The sequence below is a fragment of the Phalangium opilio genome, unplaced genomic scaffold, assembly GCF_054372755.1.
Source record: "Phalangium opilio isolate 3A_F unplaced genomic scaffold, DU_Popi_V2 ptg000014l_1, whole genome shotgun sequence".
NCBI classification, from domain to species: Eukaryota; Metazoa; Arthropoda; class Arachnida; order Opiliones; family Phalangiidae; genus Phalangium; species Phalangium opilio.
This window is the reverse complement of record NW_028324149.1, coordinates 3,058,476-3,077,975: the sequence shown is the minus strand read 5'-3', so window position 1 is coordinate 3,077,975 and position 19,500 is coordinate 3,058,476. Positions and strand designations below refer to the sequence as shown.

Sequence of the window (19,500 nt, the reverse complement as noted above, 5' to 3'; positions counted from 1 at the left end):
CACAAAATTTAATTGACAACTGCGCCATCTTCCTTTAAAGGTTGATAAAACCCAAACCGACACAGAATTGCAGTAAAAAGGCGTATTCCCACTAAAATCATAACCGTATCATGCCTAAGTATATGAACCCGCTATCCATGCTACACAAAATTTAATTGACTACTGCGCCATCTTCCTTTAAAGGTTGGTAAATCCCCAACCCAAACCGAATAACAGAATTGCAGTAAAAACTCGACTACGTGCATGGAGTAGTCAAGTTATGATCAGGTACAGATGGAGACAACAGAGGGCTATCATGTTTTTCTTTTCCTCAAATCCGCCACCAGGAGACGCCTCTCTACGAGAAACACCCCCCTTACTTACGCGTACTATGATATGGTTATGCGAGAAATCCAACCAAATCTCTTCAGATTATTTCATCAAGGCTATTTTAAGTAGGGTCACTGCTCTCAAAGCCCGCGCGAAGATTGCGTTTTTGGGGGGAGGGGGGATGAAGAGTAGAAATTGTTTTTATTTGGATATTGATAAACCTAAATTAGATTTTGATCGAAAGTCTAGACCTACACGTGTAATCATTAATTAACTGACGAAATATTACTAAGCCTAAGACTCTGACTGACCTTTAACCTTGGAAGCTGAACACTATGGTTAGGTAGTTTTGCAGAAAAGTAAACTTACTTTTAAGTAGTAGGTACATGGGAACGTTTTTGGAAATCCGTGTCCATCTTTAAAAATGGCATCCACCCAAAATTTTAACCTGTATCCCCTTAACGTTGATTCTATACGTTAATTTCAACGGTTACATCAAGTATTTTTTTGGAATCGCCAATAGTTGTTGCAAGGAGACAGTGTCAAATTCTTCGCCTTTAGTACTTATCTTCCAGACCAACCCTAAGTAACGATCGGACCTCTAACGTGAATAATCGAGGGCGCCAAACCGAAAGAATAACGCGAAAGAAGCAAAGATACTAAAGTACATGTGTGTGTGCGGCGCGTTCGGTAGAATGGTTTAATTAGATGGTCTGAAAACCTTTTTTTTTTTTCTCAGTTAATTACAGTGGCAAAGAAGACTTTACTTCCGTTCCACCCCCAAATCGGGCAAAACCCGTTGGTACAAGGCCCAACCAGGATCCTCATAAACCGCGCCTATATAGTTTACATTGTGTCCAGACTGTGTCCACCAAGAATATATAAAGAGAGGCTAACCTAGATTTTATTTATACACAGTGTCAGTTTCAACCTTGAAGATGTGACATGCAGAATTTATTATTATAATCTGAGGAAAGGATTTAATTTAGGTTTAGCAAGTGTTTCATCAAACCTGGTTTTGACACAAAATGACCCCATGAGTTGTAAACAACGATAACATTCATGTTATGTTTTATTTAATAAGTTTTATCATAGGGTATTTGTTGACTAGTTCAAAAGAACATAGATTTAGCACACGAGGCTTAGCATTAAAGTGAAAAGGGGTAGTTGCATATAAATGAATACCTTTTTTCTATGAGCTACTATAACTATCCTATTCTTTTAAGAAAATTCACGTGGAATTTTCAATTCTCACGTGGTTTTTCTCGGAAAAAAACTGCCAGAATACTTTTACATTTCACAATATTAGTGTCATACTTATGAAATATAAACTTATTTTTTAAAAAAAACCAATTCACCCAAATGTTTTTCAAGCAAGTTTTTAAAACCTTAATTTAGCGGCTGCACTTTAAAAGTGGTCTCTGTTTTTCCGTGTTGGTTGAAGGGATAGGAAGTGAGGCTGAGGAAGTAAAGTGTAATTTCATTTCCTGAAGGCTTTAGGGATATAAGTTACGTTTTATAGGGCAACCACGGACCCCAGAAACAAATGAGCTTATTTCATCGCGATATTTAAGGCCCACGCTTTGAAATAATTGAGTTTGGGTACAGTGGGGTGAAAGAGGAAGAGAAGAGAGAGTGAGAGGGGGGGGGGAGTAGTCGGGAACTGATCGCTTAGGTTTCGGATCTTGCTACTTCCGCATCGTCACCATTTGCCTGGTAAAAATGACTGTGCCAACCAGAACCTAACCAAGCTTACCTTATACGCGAGTGACAACGAGGATTAAATCAAGGAGAGGTAATACGCTCAGGGGTTCTGTATTAGTTACAAAAATAAGTGGTAGTATGTGAAAATCACGTTATACTCTTTATCAACAAAATGATTATGTACATGTATGCTTTAATGGTATTTAATTAACTGGTTTACTACGTGTTTAAACATGAAAACAAACTTTAGCTCGATGACAACTCCAGTAGCGATTGCTTCTTGGTTTTGAGTGAAGTCCCGGTCTGCCGCAAATGCACTAAACTCAATTCGTAGCGGCGTTCGACTAAGAAGAAACATTTTCTCCTTTCGTCGTTGCGAGCTAAAAGGAGAAGGGAAGGCCCGGCCGCTCGGTGGCGTTAGAGTTGGCGTTCACTTTATTTAACCCGGGGGGAAACGGATAGCCATTACTCTTTGCCAACGGGAAAATTCCCAACACCACACTCACACACATACACATACAGTATACGTTCTTATCGTGGGGAGCTACCACTCCGTATTGCTTCTTGGAACCCCATTGCACCCCTCTCTAAACCATAGATGTTTGACCAAAAGAGGTTAGGAAACGTAGGACTAGTCTTTAAATACCCTTTAAGCTTCAACTTGCGAAGAAAATTAATTCATAAAATCACTTCACATCGATCGAGCCGCCATTTTTAAAGATGGCGTCTATTTTCAATATAAATAAACACGAATTTTTTATAAGCTATAATAAGTACGCGAGCAAAATTTCATTTGAATCGGTTCAGTTTTACGAGAGATATTACGTCAGAAAGCAAACCTAACCTAGAAGAACAAACAGTATTTATTTCGTAGCTGGACAACCATAACTTCAAGTAGCGCTTCCCTTAACCCTGATAGTGACGGAGACGGGTACTGACAGAGCTAAGTAGGCATATATTCTCCTTTGAAAAATTATGATTAAAAATTCGAAGGGGAGCAGGGAGCTTCCCACCGAAACTTCGAAATTTTCTTCATAGTTGCTTTCTAAGATTGGTCGAATTAAATTTAAGCTAAACAAGCTTTCACAGCGAGGATAATGAGCTTTCTAAGGGTGAATTTGAACCGTAAAGCTTAAGAGACAAACAATACTCCTCGTTCCCCATGGCTAACTGTCCTCGAAAATATGGCTTGTTACGACTGCATTCCTTAGTTGTTCTATTCAAGATTATACGAAAATACTTTGATAGAAACGATAATACACATTCCAGTTTTGTCCTTGTATAACTTGAGAAGGAATTCGGTATTAGCAAATTGTCATTTTTATTCATTTTCTGAGAAACTTTTCAAGGAATATTAGACTATTCATTATTATATGGAAATAAAGTATTTATATGTTCCATACATAAGTTTGTTAATCTCTGGTAACTTAGAAACTGGAGCTTGTCATGAAGTGAATGAGGTAGTCCATAGATTCGAGGTAAAGCGACGCCTGGTGTTTGCTGAGGCGCTGTCAAATTTGGGCTTAGTATAGACTAAATAGGAAGATGGACTGCAAAATTAACCACCGCGTGTAGTCAATTCTCGCTTGTCTTTCTAATTGAACTAGCTCGAGCTGTACGAAGTATCATACTTATGACGTTGGAACATACCTTATAAACTTATGCTTTCATTAATATCATCAGCCTTAGCAAACCTATTATAAAATGACTTCAAGTCTCTGAGTACTTACCTTTAATTCGGTTGTTTACGTCTGCTTTTAGGCCCCGAAGCTATTTTTCCAACGCATTATCTTAATCTGGAGATAGAATCAGTTTAAAAATTGTCCACTGTCTGCCAGCGTGGGTTAGCTATTAGACTTCCATAGCAATATCGCTTCTTAGTAACGCTATCCATACTTACGGAGATTATTATAGGGCTATGTGTAAACGCAACATAGAGGGAAATAAATAGTTACGCAACAACACCTTATAGAACGAGTATATCGAAAGATTTTCTATTTGCTGATGCTAACCCATCCAGCGTTATAAAGGTTTGATTACTACATTAAGGGTTCTATTTTTGTAAGACTAATATGTCGACGCTCGAAAATTGCTTCTCGCTTCCGGCGATTGAACAGCAGCCAAATCGATACTATGATATTTTCCAAAGTGTTATATATATATATATATATATAGATTTTCCAGGAAATAAATTTTTACGGCACGCTCAAAACTTAAATATCTAATTCACAATTCGAGTCTGCTCTCCAGAGGCGAGATGAGAGGGGTTGGACATTATTTCAGTATAGTAGGGCTTATTGCAACCCATAATAAATTACTCCAGTTCCGATTGATGTAGGTACAAGTACTTGGCACTGTAGGAAGGTGGGTAATTGTACCTATATGACATCTCCAAAACCTTTATTCTCATCCTTTACATTGCGAGAGGTCTGCGTGGCGTTCAAAAGCTGGTAACTATCCGAAGCCTCGGATCTCGAAGCTGAAGTAACGTAACATAGCGCCACCTTATGTAACATAAAGAAGTATTGGAGTTTGTCCGAAGATACTGAGATAGTACCTTGAATTTTGAGAAGGCCGAATGCCAAAAGCTTTGCTAAATTTCTATTTCAGGCTGAGATCTCCGTTTTGTTTCAATCCCAGTTTGCTTCTAAATATTACCCTGTAGGAATACGAGGTTGTAGCTTTGGGCTGTTTGCAAATTCGGGCTGATTTCCGTGAAACCTTGACGCTTTTCCGTTCGTCGAAACGCTTTCTTTTACGCGATCTGAATATTTTAAGAGTGGTTTTTTTTTCTCGAGGTTTTTCTTACCAATGTAATAGACGAAGTGACAATAGGTTCTTAGAAACGTGACGTTGCCAATTCTCAATTTTCTCGATCGCTTATTGGACTATTAACTGGTTTTGGGCCACTGCCTTATCTGACTAAAAGTCAAAAAATAATCAACTTTTATGGGTTTTATTAAGTTTTAATGAATTACGATTTCAAGTTCAACTTCTTGAAGTTGGCCGTGGACTGACTCTACTAATTAATGAAAAAGTAAGATTTAATTTATTAATTCGATAAAATAACAAAGATTTGATTATATTATATTTCAAGTTTATATTATTTGCATACGATTTCAAATCATATTTCAGATATTGAAAGTAAACGATCTAAATAAATTTAGAATCAAATTATAAATTAATTTCCAAAGTTCGAAAATGCAGTTTCGAAAAATATTAATGTAGAAGCAAGAACCCATTTCAGTTCCGAGAACTTAAGAATAGCCATTTTACGTTATCATCATCTTATATTTTCCCAAATGGATGTGAAGGACTTAACCAGGAATAGTTAGCAGAAAAAGAGAAAAAACCTAGTTCAATATGTTCTTGGGACTTACGTATGTTCTTGATAGCTCTTTACACAGTTCAAACATTGTACCTCTGCCCGACAGGGGAATGAAAATATGAAGAATCGGTTGCCCATTATCAAACAACAAAAGATACTTGTACCAACTTAAGCCTCGGTTATTATCATGTAGATTGATACGCGTATCGCGTAAAAGTAAAGAAAATATATCCGAACCCCTATTCCCTTAACCGCCTCTATTCGACAAACAAACAGAAGTACGAGAGAGAGACAATAGACACTAAACAAATACACTTTGAACGAATGTTTGTTTTATTATCGCGTAAACAGACAATAATACACTGCAAATTGAAAAATGATCATTTCATCATCACGAATAATCTATTTTATTTTATAAAGAAATTAGATATAATTTAAACTAAAATAAACCATAATTCTATTATATTTTAAATAAGTATAGGTCTTTGCAGCGAGCGGGCGTCTTTTATAAACTGGTTCAAACGCGTCTCCTGGTGGCGAATTTACCGGAAACCACGCCTGCCTACCCTACCATGATCTCTACCCGTAACGCGCCAACTCGATCCAAGAATGAAATCTCACCAGTTAGGAGGGCCATGTTCCTATTTGTAAGAGAAACATTTAAACTAAGATGGCGCTGTAGTTTCTTAAATTTAAGATAGCGTCGTTGTAGCGGGATATACGGGGGAGGGGGGGCGATTTCGTATCCCCTATACACTATAGTAGGATTTAAATGGTGGTGCGTAGTTCGGAAATATCTCGCTTATACGTCTATAAGCTTTCTTAGCCACGAAGAAACTTTGAAAAAGCATCTTAGAGGTACTTTACTGGTAATAGGGCCTAATAATAAAGGCTTAAGTACCATCATTCTTGTTTAAGCGATGTCGTTACAATGCAAAAAGAAATATAGCAATTTCCCTTCTTATCCTTATAACCCCATACCAGCATCGGACCCCTAACCTTTCCTTCCACAGTTCGACGTAAAACAGGGAGGATTAATAACTGGATTTGTAATTTTTTGGCCCCTATTTCTGAGTTAATATATAATTTTATCCAAAGATATAACTGTTTTCCACGGCTCTAATTAACTCGCCTGGTCTAAAATACTCCAATACAACCTGTTTAAATTAATAACTCGATATCTACCTACAGTGGTTCTTAAAATCCAGTCACGTTATAAGTACTCCTAGTGCCCGTAACTCTCGCTTCTTTTACAAGACATCCTTTCCTTTTCTCTTTTGGGGGCCCCGGATATATTTTGGGCTTCTTTTCCTTGGTTGGGGCCGTTTGTATATAACTATAAAAGTAGAAAATAGAGAAGAGCTCGGCTCGGTTTATTTCTACAACGTTAATTCATCACCGGGGTTTTTTTTTCTTTCGCCAGCAAATACAAGTGTATACGTATAAGCAGAAGGAGTCCCGGCTATAACTCTTTACAAAAGGAGCTTCAAGATCGTTACTTCGCACTTTCTCTCGCTCGCTCTTGAAAGCCCACCACGAGCACCCCTTCCTTTTGGTGCGAACTCCTCATATATATCTCGTGAAAACATTTGATCTTTGCAGCGCGAGATTATGTTAGTGGCTTCAAAACAACCACGTGGTTCTTTTGAAATTTTAAAGAAATCGATTCGAGATTACAAATCCTTTCAATTCGATACGAGAAAATGATCTTAGCTTGTATCTTAAGCAAAGCATGCAACCATTAATATTTTTTATTTAAGAACAAATTCAACACGATTTTACTATAAAACCAAGGTGCTCGCTCAAATGAATGACATAAACTATTTCCGAACATACTTCAATTAGCGTAATAAGATTTAATTTTCATTTAAACGCCTTGAAAGAACGAGATGCAAATGATGCGGTTAAATTTGGTTGTTGTATTTTGATTTGGTCTCTGAATTAAAAATCAAACGATTTTATGTGTTTTTAAGTAGCAAGAACTAATTATAATTAAAATTAAATAAAGAAAATTGCGCAGATCCGCTGCTAAAACAAACTAAATCACGTAAAAACCATTTCAAGATCTGTTAATTTAGGGATACTTTGAAATCTAAATTTATCCGTATCACTTTGCCATCTGAACTTTATCATCTTCAAGGTTCATTCCTCAATAGACAACCCAAGAATCTAAGAATTTCTACATCTAAACCAACCAACGCCACTATATATATAGTTCACTAGCCTCGTATTTTGTGGTTCCTATCTGGCGACTAAAATCGATAGTTTTGAGGGCGAATAATTTTTAAATATATTTCACTTTCGGCGAGGTTTGGCGGCGCTTGCTTGCATGGCTCGCTTGTTCGTTTCTCGGACTCAATTCGCTGCCGAGAAGATCACGCTCCGAGTTAAGATGCTAAAGTTTCCGGTTTTAAGGCGTATACTCGGTGGAGACAGATGCCACAATATGATAATGCATTTCAACGCCGTCTATCAGTTTGAAATATACGCTGAAATCTCGGGATTGAACCAAATTTGCACCGGCAGGACTCTTACGTTACGAGTTTGAATTTGGCAAATATTATTATTGAAATCTATAAATTTTAGGCACTGAAAGATTGATTGATATCTTTGCTTATGAACTTCATAGGGCATAGGTCAATTTGTTTCGTTATTGGGTTAGTTTATTTCTCAATACTTACGTAAACGTTTTAAACATTTAAAGAAAAGTAATTTCAATTACAAAATATTTTTGTATTAAAATAACCCAAAAAAATTCCGAGATTTTCTTCTTTCGAAAAAACACAATATTTAATTCAATCGAACGAAGTTAATATTTTATTATATTGAAAAATCCTTGGCTTACATAGCGTCGGGTCAAATACCTTCGGAAGGATTTTCTTACGATAGATTCTTCCCTTTTCTTTGAAGCTGAGGCATTTTTCAAAAGGTATTTTCACCATATGTTTTAATATAATAACTGAAGTTTCGCGCTGCAATGTTCCAAGATATAAAGAGAGAGAAAGAGAAATAAAAGTAAAATTTCCAAGAATTTTTTTTGCTCCTCTCCATTCCTTAAGGGCAGTATGCCAAAGCCTTATAACCTTTTCTGGAACACCTTTGAATTATACATTGGTTTTCGTACTTCGATTCATACATAACTTGATCCCGCAAAAATGTAGTAACTCGGATATTTGCCGAGATTTGAAATTAAAGCCTGGTTTATAGGCAAAAGGGACTATGGAAATGCAATATTTTAAGGAGTACAAGGGATATGGTAGCGATTCAATCCTAAATTCGCCGGATTTTGCGGTTTCTAAGAGCGATTAAAGCTTTAAACATCTTCAATGACCCAAGTTGTGGTTAAAATGAAATGAATTTTCTATTTTAGTTTGGTTTGCGTCTAAAATTAGGTTTCAGAGTTCGAAGTAATTAGCCAATGAGCTATAGAGTTGGACGGAATGAGGCTTACCAATCAGAGAGCCCTGGAGAATTGAGTAGCACTCCTATTGGACAAAACCCTTTATCGCGAAAAGTTTTCCCAAAAAAATATTTATTAGTTTTAACTTACAATATTTTGCCACTCCGTTGATGCATCCTGTATACGGGTTTCGCAAAATATCCCGAGTCCGAATTCCATAAGTCCTTCCTCATATACGCGCCTACCTTCCAACGTTTAAATAGAAAACAAGATGCGCAAGGCACCTTAGCCCTTTTCGCTTCCAGTACGCTTTACGACGTACACCATCCCTTTCTATCTCTAACTTCTTTCTTTGAACCAATCACTGATCACTCTTCTTTAATATTATACGAGATTTATGTTTTAAAATCAGTTTCCCACTGACTGTTACTTATATTTTGCACGTGCAAAACCAGCCTTCCAGCCGGAAGATACCAATGTTGGAAACCTTTAAAACCACGAAACTAAAAAAGAACCATGTATCACTGGTATATGATATCGAGTACCGGTCGGCCCAGCTACAAAAAGAATGAAACAAAAAAAGAAGAAGAAAAAATCAAAAAGTGAACAGAGAGATTCCTCGGATGTTTCGTAGAAATCCCCTAGAAGACTCTCTCTCTCTTTTTGGATGAAAAGTCCATTGTCAAAGAATATACGCGCAAGATGAGACAAACGGGTGAACTTTTCCAGGGGAAAGGGAATATAGTTGAGGTGGGGATGGGGCAGGAGCAGGGGGAGTAAACCCCACAAAATCAATACTTTTATTTGCTCTTAACTTCCCATACTGTATTTTATTTATTGTTGTGGGGGAGTTTCCTTTTTTTGCCTTCTCTATTGTATATTTATGAAGTCCAAGAATTTATGACGAAGTTTGGCTCCCTATTTTTTTTGCTTTTCGGGTCTCTGAAGTTCCTTTCCGACTGATAATACGATTCAACGCTCGCGTTCTTCTCTCGCGAGCAACAGAATCGGCAAATAACCAATTGTTCTCTATTGAAGGGAATGGACAAGTCGACTCTGTTGATGCTATTCGATTTGGTTCATTTCAGTTCAATTCAATGTAGCGTCAGTCTTTCCTGAAAACGCAAACTGGAATAAGTATTTTGTTTAGGAGGCTGCTTTGAATGGAGTTCAAATCAGTGAGAATGTATTAAGAGGAGTAGAAGATTAGGGTTTGTTTACCAGGCTCCCTTTGAATGGAGTTCAAATCAGTGAGAATGTATTATGAGGAGTGGAAGATTAGGGTTTGTTTTGGAGGCTCCCTTTGGATAGAGTTCAAATCAGTGAGAATGTATTATGAGGAGTGAAGATTAAGATTGAGAAGGTGCCCTGTATGAGGTTTCTGTTTAGTTATAATTGTTTTATTAAGCATTATTTTTAGTTGATTTAATTTTGGTCCTTTGCGAATTTTCGACCAATTCTTAAGTTCGTATTCTTGGGGCTGGTAGTGGGCAGATTCTACTAGAAGATAAAATGTTTAGGGCAAAAGACATAACACCGGGCTAATAGAAGTAACAGAAAGTAAAGATATTACAATGTTTAATTTTTATTTTATTTTAATGAATTTGTGTAAATAATTTCTTAATATTCGTGGCGCCTGAATGGAAAACACCGTTACAGTGTCCGACCCCTCTACGGTTCTATTTTTCTAGTTTGGTGCAGTATACGCTGGCAGAAAATATCTAGCCATTCGTTTTTTATTTGGACGAAAAACGTATATAGAGTACGTAATTCTATTAGTGGCCGAGTGGGGGCGATTTGGACATAATACGTAGACGCCAACGGTATCCTCCCCTCGTATTGTCTACTTAGCGTCCATCAGTAAAGTTATAAGTTTGGTTTTTCGCCGTATTAAGGTAGGTATATATATATATATAGAGATGCCAGCTCCATTGTCTGTTTTGACCGCCGCCGAGAGCCCGCCTTTTAAAACCCTGAGGAATACTTTCAGTTTTTAGTTATCATGATGTAAACCTATCAAGTTGGAAATTGCACCAACCAAAATATGGGATAGATGTCATAAATACTTGCAAGGAAATATAGATACTGCCAAGTGGGGGTACGCGGGCATCCCAAATTACAAAGATAACGTAGAGCACTGATTGGTCGACCAAAGAAAGTAGAGATCATAACTCTGAGAGCGTCCATCCCAATGTCCAACTCACTTTTAGGTTATTACTATTATCATATGTTCATAGGATATGTTCCATAAGTTTGTCAGTGGTAACTTAGAAACTGGAGCTTGTCATTTAGTGAGTGACGTAGGTTATAGATTCGGGGTAAAGCGACGCCTGGTGAGCCACTGCTGTCAAAGGCTTAGTAATGCAGACTAAATAGGACTAGATGGAAGTCCCGCAAAATTAACCACCGAGTGTAGCCAATCAATTCTCTCTTGTCGTTCTCCCTCAAACTAGCTCAAGCTGTAAGTCTCTCAGTAGCATCACGAACTTGTAAAGGTAGGGTCATACTTATGGAACATATCTTATAATAAACTTATGCTAATATCTCGAGTTCTAGTTTGAACTTGGAGAGGTGACGTAACTGTCTGGCGTATCTTGTTTGAATAACACTTTGGATTAAGCTTCATAGCTTCCATAGAAACCTGGCGCGTCGTTAAAAGAACTCGAATTAGGTAACGTGGTCGTAGACTAACCCTAAATTCACCCCCCCTCCTTTTTTTCTCCCGCTCTCATGGGTGATTTAAGTTCATTCGGTTATAATATAACGCCGCGGGAAAAGAGCTTGGCTCTATGAGCGAAGAGGGCTTTAACAAAAATTACGAGCTTTATATAGCCTTTATGGAACATAATTGTCTCCATTCAAGTCGTTGCTTTTAAAAGCTTTAGCTTCTGGGCTTTGAGGCCAAGGCTTAGAAACCAACTTGTCTTTTGCTTACCTATGGAATACCAACCATATATAGGATTATGTGGATTAGAGATGCTTTATTGTATGAAGTACGTCGTAAAAATGCTAGATTTTATTAAAAAGGCTCTAGCTATGGAAGGTTTATAAGGATAAAATTATCACTATGATATTTGAATTATACTTAGCGATGTTACGTCTGGTTTCAAACAAAGCGAATCTTCAAAGAGTGAAAAATAAAATGAAAAACTTCTTCAACCGAAGCCCAAATCTTTTTAAAACCAAGAATTGCCAGATTTTATTGAAGAAAAGAACTGAAATCGGAGAAACAAACACAAATTTAAATATCTTGTAATATACAGGGTGTTTGTGAAAGGTCCATCAATAATGAAAGGGCGTATTTATTGGGCCATTTTGAGTCGAAAATGTTCTATGACATTTTTCCGTTCGGGCCACTGTTTTCAAGTTATGATTGGAGTAATTTACGGATGACCCCTTAAATTTAATTAAGAAATTGAAAGACAGCGCTAATTTAATGAAGGGGTCATCCCTAAAATATTCAAATCATAACTCGAAAACGGTGGCTCGGACGGCAAAATGTCATAGAACATTTTCGACTCAAAATGGCCCAATAAATACGCCCTTTCATTATTGATGGACTTTTCACAAACACCCTGTATGTAAGTGATTAGACGAATTCCAGAGATACGTAAATCTGTAACAGACGTTTTACAAGCCATAATCTCGACTCATGAATATTTATTAAATTTCTAAAACAAAACCTCAAAAATAAAAAAAATCCCTTATAATTCTTTATCCAAATATTCAAAACTGGTGTTAGAATATAGACGCTTGGTTTTAAGAATAAAAATTTAAAAAGACTGGGAAGTATAGGGGGGGGGGAGTTGGCTATTGTTTAGAGACACTAATATTGTCATCATCCCTCCGGCTATGTTCAAAAGTAAAAAGAAAATTCTGTCCCGACACGCCGAGTAGATGCGCGAGGAAAAACGAAACAAAGGCTTAGCGAAGAATACAAAACGCGTCTCTCCTAATTATTCCAAATTTTCCCTAACGCAGCTAACATACTTTTCTTCGCGCATATTTTAATGCCAAGGCCCGTCCGTTCCGCCCGTTTTAAAACATTTTTAAAATTCGAAAAATCTCTCGCGCGCGTTCGTTCAAAAATACAGAGTGTTTCAAAAAGGGTGGTTCTATTTGCATTTGCGATTTTGAGTCTTCTTACTTAAATTTAAGGGGTTTACTCCAATGATCCTAACTTGTTTCGGAGGTGTACCATGTGCATTTTGCTCATAGAACCAACCATTCCACTGAAATTCCGTCCTAGCACCCACCACTTTTGCTACACCCTGTATAGGTGTAGGTAAAGTCGAGGCCTGAAGCTATACGCGTAAAAGCTCGTGCCCAGCTTCGTGCACGCGAGATCTGGTTGGTAAAGATTGAAACAAGATGATCCAAACGTATTAAAACCCCTTTTCTAAATCGCGATACTACCCAATGATTTCAGTCAAAAAAATCTCAATCTCAACCAGCCTTCCGGTATCAAGTCAATAAACCCCGAAATAACTAATTTTGAAACGAGTGTTAAAAAAACCGTTATTTAGAGCTTAGGTTATTAAGAATTCATTATGTCAGGAGCATTTATTTTTAAGACATATGGAGGAAGGCCTGGGTACGTATAGGCCCGTATTCCATTAACGTTGCCAGATAATAAGTAATTCATTTTAAACTTTCTCAGATAGACTTAACCATTAACCTTTTAAGTTAAAAAAGCAGTGAAAATAAAGTTTTCACTCGCAACACGAGGGGAAAAAGTCTCTCCGAAGCTCATCCCACAGCTTCAAAAATTAATGTAACCTCATTAAAACTTTAATTAGTGGAGAAGCTAAGAAATTTGGCTGGGGGGGGGACCTTAACTTTATTAATAGATGATATTGTTGGGGACAAATCTTTTAAATTAATTAAAACATTTTGATTGAGAGTTCGAAATGAAACTAATAATTAAAAGACTCTTGGATACAGCATACAGGTCTCTTTATTTTTTTCATTTCCGCAAGGACAATACCGAAACTATAGGCCCATACGGTAGACCCATAAGAGTATAGGGTTACGATAATATGAAAATCGGTCAGAAAATGATTTAGTTTTTTATGTATGTATCTCTTTCGGAAATTCGTGGAAACAGAATTTTCGTAAACCATCTTATCTGATAAATTAGTTCGGGTTGGAAAATCTAGATAGATTCCAGACTGAATAACGGATTTGTTCGAAGATTAAGCAATACCAATTGGATTCACTTTATTCACTTGGGAAGGCTAGGCTATGGCTATAGGCATTTGAAAAGTTTCGAGTATAGTTGGGAGATAAGGTACGTAGCAGCAGCGGCAGCGGCGTACGTCCTTCCGATGACTAATTTGAAGATTTGTTCATCCCCTATAGAATCACATTCGTAATTGACTAAAATCTTAAGCCTTGTAAGTTTTAGATAGTGTTTTATTGAGCCACTGATTTATATTCCAAGCTTCCAATCATTGTAAGACGATACGATACAATACGATTCCAACAAGAAAGGGGATTACTCGGAATTACGCCTACTAAACTTTCCCTCTGCTTACCTTAATTAAATAATTAAATTCATCTATGTTATTATTCGATGCGAGGCACTACGGCTTCAGTCATGGCTTCGTGGAATACATTATTTGCGAGAAAGAGTTGAAATTTCAAAAAATAATTAAATAAATGAAAATAAAACCCAGTAACGTAAGTTTTGGCGCCTGAAAATTCTCGTGACTTTTTTATTTTTCAATTCAGGCTTTACACGTGCACTTTTCAATTTTCAATTCAGGCTTTACACGTGCACTTTTTAATTATCAATTCAGGCTTGGCACGAGCACTTTTAAAATTTGAAATTAGGCTTAGTTTAGGTTTACAAGTTTTGTTTGTGTAGTTTCAAAATAGTTCAAGTTAGGTTCTACGAATTGAAATTGAAGTGAACCGCGAAAGTTTCCATCATGTAAACAAAGCCGAAATTGTTCAAAGCGAGTTAGTTGTCTTAAACCCGTGAAAAGTAAAACGATAAGAGACTGTAAAATTCTTCGTAAACTTGTACCTATAAGATGGTATAGGGTGGAATAATTTAGATATATTAAACATTCATATATGTATATACAAGGAAATTCTATCCTGAACGAAATTCTCGCACTTCCCGAACTTCCTGAAACGTGAAACTTACAAAATTTCCATTAGACTCCTTTAGAGCTCTTTAATCGTTTCTCCGCATCGCCTCATTGGCGCTTCGATCGCCGCCGCGTTTCCGGTTACATTTGTTCCTACATTAAAAACCGAAACCGATTATTCTAATCTAAAATAGACTATATTCATAAACGTCCCGAGGAAATTATCATCCGGCTTTACACGTACTCTTTAACGTATATTTCGAAAAATTTAACGCATCATTCAATCGAAATGGTCCATGTTGGTATTGTTCGTTCGTTATACAAAGAGGAATACGGTAAGCGCCAGGAAACCTTGCGTGAAATTTAAGGGTAATATTACCTTTAGATCAATTAATCTTTTCGTAGGTGAACGGGTAACGAAAATATATACTTTTACTTGGGCGTGGTCTTTTCCTTAAACGAACAATTAGTGGTTAGAATTAGGTTAAGCGTATAGCCGAATGGAGTAATTAACCCGATATCGGTAAAGGCTAAGGCCGGAAAAATTCCAATACGTGAATACATATATTTTCTCGGAAAATATTAGCGAGAACGACGTGAAGTAAATAAACAAGAAAATATGAAAAATAATATTATTTTGCGATAGATATTATACAGCTCATGGTAAATCGCACGTTGTCAAGCTTTGATTGGGTATGTACCTATAGTTCAATTCTACAACTAGCCTTCTAAATTCTAGTATTAATACTTGGTTTTAAGTCGACTTCTTTTAGTGGAAAGGTCAACGCTAGTATGGGTGCGGGTAACTTCTGTAGAATCTATTTCGTCGTTTACCTATTTGGCGGCGTTAATTTCTAACTTCAAAGGATATTCGTTTTCCGCTGAACAGTACGACTCGGTACGAGTACGAGTTGTGTGCCGGGAAAGAAATCCTTTGTACTTTACTACAGGTTCTTAATAATAAGTAATCTTGCAAGTTCTCACGACCTTTGAACTACGATTTATCCATCAACTCCAGTTAAATATTGTCGCGGACCTTACACCTAAACCCTCCAAAAGCACCCCACCGATCGCTGGGTTTTCACCTACTGATAACAACGCAATAATAGACATCGCAACGAACGGCCTTATCTCGACTCCTCCCTCCACGAGCCCTATAAAACGGAGCGACCGTCCGAGATTCGACACACAGTCTCGAGTAGCAGCGATAGAGGGTCCAGCCACCAGCCATTGCGACGAAGCTCTAGCCGCCAGCCGATATCTGGTTGGACCGCTTGCCCCAGTTGCCGAATCACTAGCTCCCGCCGACAACCGCGCAGCCGTTTCCGCCGACAACCGCCCAGCCGATACCGCCGATAACCATCAAGTCGATTTTGCCAACGACCGTCCAGCTGATCTCGTCGACGACCATCCCGCTGACCCCGCCGAAGAACAGCCTATCGCGGCCATCCACCCGCGCTACTCATTACGACCGCGGATCGCGATAAACTATAAGTGTTAAGCGGGAGTAACTATATTTTATCATAAGTTTATAAGAATAAGGACAGTTTATACAATAAAGACATTTTATACAAACAAACCGTTTCATTGGTGGAGGCGCCGGGCACACAGCTACCCGTTCACCATCGCACGAGTTAATTACCATCATGGCTGCCCCTTCGATGATACCGACTTTTAAAGGACTCCCATCCGAAGACATAAAGAACTGGCTTCGCCGTTTCGAACGCGTGGCTACCCTAAGCAACTGGGCCGCCGCAAGCTGGGCCAACTATGCCGCACTTTACCTCGAAGGAACCGCTGCAGAATTTTGGGACGATGTTCTAGAAGCTCAGCCTCCCGCCACTTGGGCCGCCGCTAAACGTATTCTACGTGAAGCTTTCGAAAAACCCGTTGACGTCGCCGATGTCGAACATACGCTTTTCCATCGCCGACAGGGCGTTGATGAATCATACCCAGTGTACAGCACGGCAATCCTGGCACTATGCAACCAACTTGGCCGAGAAGTAGCCGAGGACGAAAAAATTCGTCACATAACCCGGGGACTGCATGCGGACCTTGTCGAAGGCGTATATCGCACAGAGCCAACAAGTCTCGACGAGCTTTCAACTGCCGTAAATTTGATCACCGAGGCTCGACGTATAGCCTCTCGGAACCGGGCCGCTGCCCGACATTCCGGCACGCCAACCCATCGACCCGATGCCAGCCGAATGCTAAACTACCAGACCCGACTACCAGTCACAGTACCCACAAACACGAATACTGCTTTTAATCGGTCTAGGATTCCTGAATCTCAGTACGTCTCACAGCCTATAATAGAAGAAGCCGGGTACCATCGCGCCAATCGAATGCGCACCGAAGACAATCGACCAATTTGCTTCAATTGCAATCGACCAGGCCACGTGTCCCGTTACTGTAGAGAACAACGTGCAATTGCTTCCGCGCCCTCGACCTCGGGAAACTTCAACGCGCGGACGTGAGGGGGAGCTCGTCCGTGGCCTCTGAAATAACAATCTCTCCAAGGAACCAAGCTACCAACGGAATAAACTCACTTAAAGATCCAGTCGACAACATAGAACTTTCTTTAGAAGATACTGTTTCTCGCGATAAACAATTATTGTGGGTACCGTGCCTCGTGAATCAGAGACCTACTACGGCCCTTATTGATCCCGGGTCCGTAATCTCGTCGCTCCATGAAAAATTCGTTGCCAAGCTGAGAATAGACCTATCACCGTCAAATCAACCTCTACGGTCCGCATTTGGACACATCGCTTTTGCATCCGGTAAAGCTGACGTCACCTTAGACATTCTTGGAAGGACCTTCTCACACGAAGCGATAGTAATGCCTCACTTGCCTGCCGACGTGGTCCTTGGAATTGACTGGGCGCGCCGGCATCGAATCACGCTTGACTTTGGTACCCCACAAGTAATTCGTCTCCCGACCTCGACACTGATAACTTGTGAAGACGCCTCTGAAAGCCGCCAACCTCCGGAGAGCATCCCGACAATAGCGAAGTTTCCGGACTCCCCGTATGAGGAAGAGCCGGCCGCTCTATCGGCATACGTTGGTTTAGCCGAACCAATGACCATTCTCCCATGGACAGAGACCGTTATCCCCATCAGTATTCCGAGGGAAGTCAAGTTCTCGACAGCCGTACTAGCCCCGAACCAAGAATTGCGTCAAAAGACCGGCATTTCCGCCCCCAACGCCGTAATAAACATCAAGAACGGGAAGTCGCACTTAGCTATCGCCAATTTATCATGGCAGGACCAGGTTATTCAACCTGGCATGAATCTCGGAAACATCGAAGAACATGTGGAGCCCCAAGCTACAGCAGCTGCTTTCAATCATCTTAGCACAATCGGCGAAGAAGTTTGGCGCCGCTCTACTATCTCGGACCAACTGTCAACTGCTGATCGGAGTAGACTGGATAATCTTCTGCGAGAATTCAATCATTGCTTTCACCCCACAGATACGCCCGTACGACAAGCTAGATTACCGCCGCACCAGATCAATACCGAAGGCCACCTACCCGTCCATCTTCCCCCAAACCGGACGTCGTTTGTTGAACGAGACACTATCCGAGATGAAGTTCAGAAGATGGCAGCTCACAACATTGTCCGCCCATCCTGCAGTCCCTGGTCATCCCGAGTCGTATTGGTTCGCAAAAAGGATGGAACCACGAGGTTCTGCGTTGATTTTCGCCGCCTGAACGCTCTCACTAAGAAAGACGTCTACCCACTTCCCCGAATTGACGACGCACTTGACCGGCTTCGTGGTGCCAAGTTCTTCTCTACGATGGACCTTGCCTCTGGGTATTGGCAAATCCCAGTCGCGAAGGATGACCAAGAAAAAACAGCGTTCAGCACCCCGGATGGGCTTTACGAGTTTACCGTTATGCCTTTTGGACTTGTCAATGCCCCGGCTACATTTCAACGGACAATGGACGTCGTCCTAGCAGGTCTCAAATGGAACACTTGCCTCGTTTATCTGGACGATATTGTAGTATTTTCCTCAACCCTGGATGATCACCTTATCCGCCTACGCTTAGTACTGGAGCGGCTGGACGAAGCCGGACTATCTCTCAAGCCTGAAAAATGTCACTTCGCCTGTCCCAGTATAAAATTCCTGGGCCACGTTGTCTCGGGAGAAGGAGTAGCAACTGATCCAGATCTAACTAAAGCCGTCGAGACCTTCCGTTTACCAAGCAACCGAAAAGAGCTACAATCTTTCCTGGGACTATGTTCGTATTACCGTCGCTTCGTTAAAAACTTCGCCAAAATCGCTCGCCCTCTGACGGAGCTCACCAGCAGCAAAGTTCCTTTTGCCTGGACCAAAAAACAAGATACAGCCTTTCACACTCTAAAAGTCAAGTTGATCAGCCCTCCAATCTTGAGTCACTTTGACCCTACTCTTCTTACCGAAATTCACCCAGACGCCAGCGATAAAGGAATCGGAGCGGTATTGAGTCAACGCGAGAATGGCATGGAAAAAGTCATCGGTTATGCGAGTCGTACCCTCTCTGCGCCCGAAGTAAACTATAGCACAACGGAAAAAGAATGCCTGGCGCTAGTCTGGGCTTTGGCTCGGTTCCGACCCTACATACATGGCCGATCCGTACGTATTATAACGGACCATCACGCCCTTTGTTGGTTGCGTAGCC

At 39.7% G+C, this 19,500-nt stretch overlaps 1 protein-coding gene and 1 long non-coding RNA gene across 2 annotated transcripts in view; one reads left to right on the top strand and one right to left on the bottom strand.

Moving 5' to 3' along the window:
- LOC149705103 (uncharacterized) overlaps positions 1-19,500 on the top strand; it is a 105,072-nt gene that overhangs the window by 40,446 nt on the left and 45,126 nt on the right. The window lies entirely within an intron of this gene.
- On the bottom strand, positions 4,182-6,804 carry LOC149705105 (uncharacterized). The gene is made up of 3 exons (XR_016381443.1): positions 6,527-6,804; positions 4,823-5,982; positions 4,182-4,672 (listed from the first exon to the last, which is right to left on the bottom strand). It is a non-coding gene; the product is annotated as an uncharacterized LOC149705105 (long non-coding RNA).